General features: G+C 36.9%; 1 pseudogene; it reads left to right on the top strand.

The window, feature by feature from the left end:
• Positions 1-2757: 2757 nt before the first annotated feature.
• Positions 2758-6303, top strand: LOC121998097 (annotated as a pseudogene).
• Positions 6304-6947: the final 644 nt, after the last annotated feature.

The following is a 6947-nucleotide window of genomic DNA, read 5'->3' as shown; positions in this document are numbered from 1 at the left end:
CTAGTTGAGATAAATCAGGGCACTTGTAATCTAATATGAAGTTTATATATGGAAAAAAGTATAGTTGCTACTTATACTAATTAATGAAAACATATGCTCAAACTAAATAAAAGCACCTAATTAACTAAAAATTATTAGAGTAACATGAACATCAAGCTGCTCACTAATCTCTCGAGTGAAGAAAGATCATCATCCTAACTCTACTAATCGTGTCTCTGAGAGTTAAATCATCTATACCTGTCTGAGCATTAGCTACATTTGCTGCAAAGAAGACAACAGAGGCATAAAGGCCAGTTATCTCATCATCTCCTTGCAACTCCCTCAATTAGCGCCCTCTCAAATCCTGAAGATGAGATGATAGGATTAGGGGGATGGTGAAAGCAATTAGCTTACAGATCATGCAATTTGCAGAAGGTGATAGAGCAGAGTGAGGCTGATGACAGAGTAAAGGAAGGAGTGACCATTATCATCTTCAGATAACGACTGATTGATCCTGCAATGAAACTAATTAATGCAGAATTAAATGGCTTCAGAGGCAATTCATATGCGTCCCGGTGGAGATATGGAAAATGATCTCATCAGGGCCTGAAATCTACTAGTTGTATCTAATGAAAGGATTACTGAAATATTAATTTGGTTATCATTAAATTAGATGGCGGTGTTAAAACATGAACAGTTATAATACATAAGTTGGATTGGGCGGCCGCCCATTCTTTTCATTTCCTTTGATTCCTCTTTCATGAAAGCTGCCATACATATATGGACGGAGCCAAGGAAAGTTAAAATTATATTGGGGAATAAAAGTTTGTTAAACGGTCGCCGCCACCCCCACGCACATTTTTATGTTTCAATTAAGGTACTCGTTTGCCTTGACTTTCATGAAAGCTGCCAGATACATATATGGTGGTGGACAAAATTTGTTTCCTCTTTCATATGGTGGTGGTGGTGGTGGTGGTTAGGCAGTCGCTGCCATCCCATGCTTTTGTTTTCAATTAAGGCACTCATTTCCTTTGATTCCTCTTTCATGAAAGCTGCCAGATACATAAAGGGAAAACTTTTTTGTTAGGCGGTCGCTGCCACCCCTATTCTTTTTGTGGTCAATTATGGCACTCATTTCCTTAGATTCCTGTCAAAATTCGTTAGTATTTCAAAAGTTGCCCCTCTCCTGACTAGTGTCTTTCTCATCAACACCACTATAGATCTTGGAGAATCCAATCTCAATCTCACTCAAGAATGATGGTAAAAGGTATATACGTTCACTCTTAGTGCCCTCACCAACTCGTCTCAGAGTCAACACAGAAGAGATAAATAACGAGCGGCTACTAATCTTTGGAATAACGACTAGTACATAAGGGAGGTATTTACCTCGACTTTGCCGAGATTTGAACCTCAGATCTCATGATGATAACACCTCATGTGTTAACTACTAGATCGTCCTATCACACTGAAGAGTGATGACATTGCGAGTGAAAAAGTGGGGAGTACTAATATTTGATAATATTTTTGGTTAGATTCAGATTGATCAACAATAGTAAATTTGAATAAATGAGTTAAAGAGATATATAAAGCAAGTAAAGTTTTCATCTTGTACATGACTTTCTCATATATCTATATTCGTTACCAGAAGAAACTCATAATTATAAAATTTTGGATCCTAAAATTAAACATTTAGACTCTTTTTGGAGACTCCAAATTAACATCTATTTAACTATTTTTTATTTTTTTTATATTTATGCTATTTTTAATAGTTTTATGTATTATAAGTCAGAATTTGTCTATATATATAAGTATTTATGTAACTATTTAAGGGATTATTCTCATTTATAGAATATTTTTTTAAAAAAAATTAGAGGACATTGATTTTCTCTTTATTTATTTTTTATTTCTCTTATTCTCTCCATAAATCCTCCTTCTTTTCAACCAGTTAAGATAATTGCTATTCTGTTAGGTCATTATCTTGTATGAATAATTGAAACAAACATAAATTCACAAAGAATGCAAGTTGTGGATCCATATTTTTAAAAGTATGGTAGTTGGCAAAAAGAATTGGCGTTATGTGTGCCTTGTCAAGTTCTTAGGTGATTCTTATAAAGGCAAGTCAATGGGTAATGGTTTATTAATTCATAATAAATAAGTAGACAAAGACGAGAGTCAAAATTTTAATTTCCAAGTCACTAATATATTAATTAAATATTAGTTCAAGTCAATGGATAATGGTTTATTAATTCATAATAAATAAGTAGACAAAGACGAGAGTCACAATTTTAATTTCCAAGTCACTAAAATATTAATTAAATATTAGTTCAGATGGCAATTCCGTTATTACTAATGGATTAGCGAAGAGCAAAGTGATGAAAGAGCATCTAAATAGGATATCATTTTTAATTTAGTTTTTCAACTTTTTATTTTGATCTTTCTCAACCAACTCCGACAAAGCTTGAGCCAACTTGATGGATTTGTGGGCTCGTGGCTCATACTAAAATTGTCCACGTCGGGTAACCCAAATAATCTTCAGTTGTCCTTATCCAAACTTAATATTTTTACTCATCTAGATAAATTTTAAATTGAGATCCAACCTTGTTGGAATAAACACATCATAAGATGATCAAATTATTAAGATGCATTATGAAAAGAATCCTTGAACTTATCAAAACTGGAGAGTAGGTAAGGCAATTTCGTCTTTTACGTTGTCTATCAAACTCATTTCTATCTTGTTTGCAATCTTTTATTATAAATAGAGCCAAACAATGAGTTTTCTCCTAACGCTAAATCGAGATGGATTCACAGCATCTTCTAGTTTCCTTTCTTCTGCTTCTCTTCACTTTCAACTCCTTTCAGATGATAGCAAATGGAAGTCAACCATCGGCGAAAGTTAGAGTCCTACAGCTTTTTTTTTTTTTTTTTTACTATATATATGTCTATATACATACACATATAATTAAAGAAAATAGAATCATATTTACTCCAAGAAGACGAGAATTGAAATCAGAAATATATGTTTGTGCTTCCTTTTTCAGTTATACATAGTATACCTTGGAGAGAGGAGGCACGAAGATCCAAATCTTGTGACTGCATCACACCATGACTTGTTGTCTTCTATACTTGGAAGGTAAATACTTAATTCAAAACTTGTGCTCTTCGATCGTCTTCTGTTTTCCCCCTTTATATGATTATAAAGTTACAATAAGGATAATAAATTCAATTAATGGGTGATATATATTTTTCAGTAAGGAAGAAGCTCTAAGCTCAATTGTTTACAGTTATAGACATGGCTTCTCAGGCTTTGCAGCCATGCTTACAGATTCCCAAGCTCTACAAATTAGAGGTACTATTTTTTTATATATCACATTTTATATACGAGAGGTTCTATATTCCAGTATGCATCTTATAATAGTTTCCGTTAAATCAGAATCATGAGTTAAATTGAAAACCTTTTTCTTGTAGAATTACCGGAAGTGATTAGTATAAAGGTAAGTGGCAGTGTTGAACTGCATACAACACGAAGTTGGGACTATCTTGGACTAAGCTATGGCCAACACCAACCCTCGGGACTGCTTCAAAGAGGCAAGCTTGGCGAAGATATCATTATTGGAGTTGTCGACTCAGGCAAGCATGCATGAATTCTCAATCCTATAAATTCAAAATGGCAAACTCATAGATTGTTAGCCCAACAATAATATAATGACATTACATAAGTATTTGTAGGCATTTGGCCAGAATCAAAGAGTTTTAATGACTATGGTTATGGACCGATACCTTCTCGTTGGAAAGGCACATGTCAAACAGGTCAAAACTTCACCATGAACAATTGCAATCGAAAGATCATCGGTGCAAGATGGTACACCGGAGGCATCGACGCTTCCAATCTCAACGTCGACTACAAATCTCCCCGAGACTTTAATGGCCATGGCACACACACAGCTTCCACCGCAGCAGGTTCATTCGTGTCCAACACGAGCTTTCATGGCCTTGGTGTTGGCACAGCAAGAGGCGGCGCTCCTCATGCTCGGCTAGCTATATACAAGGCGTTATGGGGTCGCCTTGGTAAAGGTTCAGATGCTTCCGTGCTCAAGGCTATCGATGATGCCGTGCATGATGGTGTCGACATCTTGTCACTTTCACTCGGTGGTAGATTTTTACCATCTTTTGTCACAATACATGCTGTAGCAAAGGGGATAACAGTGGTCTTCTCAGCGGGCAATGATGGTCCGCTTCCTCAAACCATTAGCAATGAGCTTCCATGGGTGATTACGGTCGGAGCCAGCACAATGGACCGCTCTTTTCCTACGATTATCACACTCGGAAACAATCAAAAGCTGGTGGTAAGAGCTAGTGAGCACATAGTTTTTTATTATTTTTACTTCTAATTAATTTCTTACTAATTAATTTGGTTTTAATACTATTGCAGGGCCAGTCATTGTATTATACATCCAATGATGGATCTAATTCTACAGAATTAATTCTAATTGAAAGGTACTTTAGTACTCATTTCGTTTCCTATATTATTTTCATTAATTAAATGTTGGGGAAGGCATATTAATTAAAATTGTAATTGCTTGTATGCATGCTATCTGCTGCTGCAGTTGTTCGACTGTTGAGTTGAATACAACAGATATAGCAGGAAAGATTGCAGTGTGCGCTGATTCTTTATATGCTCCTGGAGACATTCCTTCTGGTGCTGCTGTTGCCGTTGGCAGTTTCTCCAAAATAGTAATTAGCTTGATAGAAGCTCAGGCAGAAGGTGTTATCTTTTCTCGATCCCCAGTCAGCCTGCTCCAAGTTGTTGAGAAATTTATCTATGTCCTTGTAGACAATGACGTAATGCTACAAATAGTGGACTATATAGGATTAAGGTGTGTTTTCTACACTGAATCAGTTTACTTGATCAAACGCCCTGTAGTCAATTATTCTATTCAAATTAAGCTAATATATATATATATCGTTTGAGATTAACAGTGACACATCTTCTCCGACGGCCTTGATAAACCCAGCTTACAATATCGTAGGGAGTAGAGTGATGTCTCCCAGGGTTGCAGCTTTCTCCTCCAGGGGACCAAGTTTAGGCTATCCGGATCTTATAAAGGTACGTACTACTTTTGCTGATCTACTATATATATTGGTGAATAATTCCTTTTTGTGTCCGTTAACTAGGTCATAAATTCCAAAACTTATAATTTTTAATTAAAAAAGATCAAAACTAGTTCTATTTTAGCTTCCTGAAACTAATTAAGAGTGAGGATAATATAAATCAATACAATTAACCATGCATAATTAAATTTGCCATATGACAGCCGGATATCACAGCTCCCGGAGTAAGTATTTTAGCTGCAAAGGCTGATGCATATTATTTTGAATCTGGAACTTCGATGTCATGCCCTCATGTTTCCGGAGTAGCAGCTCTTCTCAAAGCAGCACATCCAGAATGGTCTCCCGCTGCTATTAAATCCGCACTCGTAACTACCGGTAAGTCAATTAATTAGTCATCAGACTTATTATAATTCTTCCATCAAACTCTGAACTCTTTGAGTAAATTTTGTTGATCATATGAATATTGCCATTTTATGAAGCTTACATGACCAACGCATATGGATTCCCTTTCGAAGCTGATGGAGTTCCTAGAAAGCTCGCTGATCCTTTCGACTTCGGTGGTGGTCACATCAATCCTAACAGAGCTTTGGATCCGGGACTAATTTACGACGTGGATCCAAATGATTACTTCAAGTTCTTTAACTGCACTAGTGATGCATCAAACTGTGACTTGGTGGATGCTCATTTGTATCACTTGAATCTGCCCTCCATATCCATTTCTGATCTCAAAACATCTGTGACAGTAAAGAGAACCGTCACGAACGTAGGCGACACAGATACAATATACAGAGCAATAGTAGAATCACCTCCGGGTGTTAAGATTACTGCGGAGCCTTCGGTCCTCAAGTTCAATGCTTTCAACGAGGTACAAACTTTTGCTCTAACATTCACCTCACTGCATGCGGTGCAAGGAGACTTGACTTCGGAAGCTTGACATGGAGTGATGGGGGAAAGCACTTGGTGCGAATTCCTTTAGCTGTTCGAGTAACTATACAAGATTACTTCTCGGACACCTCCTAATTAAGTAGTGAATTGTGTTTGATAGTTAATAAATCACAATGACATATTAGGTCATTAAACACTACTATAAGTTTGACTAAATAAATTAAAGACATATATAAAGTTGTCAGATTTGAAGGCTATCTTATTGTGAACTAATTTTGGATCGATATATGATGTATGAATAAAATAAGCCTCCAGGGTTGGTTTAGTTTACTTAAAAGAGTTGTTGCTTTCAAACTTATAAAATGACTAACTATTAAAGATTGAGTTGTTTACGAGATCATCTGTTCACTGTTGGGAATAAACCCGTTACAATCTTTGTGTGATCGTTTCAGAAGCTTTGTTTCACACTTCTGAGTCCATACCAAATGCACAAGTACTTACAATCAAGAAGGTTTGAGCAGATAATCTCAAACTGTCGACTCTAGTGAGTCGATCCAAGCGCCGAGTAGGTGAGTTGCGGACACCGTGAGTTGTCGAGCAACGCCAAGTTGCTGCCGAGAGTTGTTGACAGGATGTCCGAAGCTGCAACACGAACTCAAAGTGGATGCCGAGTCCAGCAGAGCGCTGTCTCCTTAAAACAGATTTGGCCCCTCCACAGTGCTCAGAGGATTAGGTGGCATCTGTCTCCCAGGATAAAACGGCAGGATCACGAACACAACCGAGCACTGGTTGTCATGACGATCTGAACTAGATCCGAAAACTATCACGATTTCTGTTGAGCAAAAGAAAGGCCCAACAAAAAGGAAGAGAATATGGGGATTCAAAGAGGAAGGAAAGAGCACACAAAACTCACTTGAACTTTTCTCATACAAATTCTCTCTTGAATTTTGCTCTGCTCTCTTCATTCCTCTCCA

The sequence above is a fragment of the Zingiber officinale genome, chromosome 6A (assembly GCF_018446385.1).
Source record: "Zingiber officinale cultivar Zhangliang chromosome 6A, Zo_v1.1, whole genome shotgun sequence".
Classification (NCBI taxonomy): Eukaryota; Viridiplantae; Streptophyta; class Magnoliopsida; order Zingiberales; family Zingiberaceae; genus Zingiber; species Zingiber officinale.
This window is presented reverse-complemented; position numbering and strand designations above follow the sequence as displayed.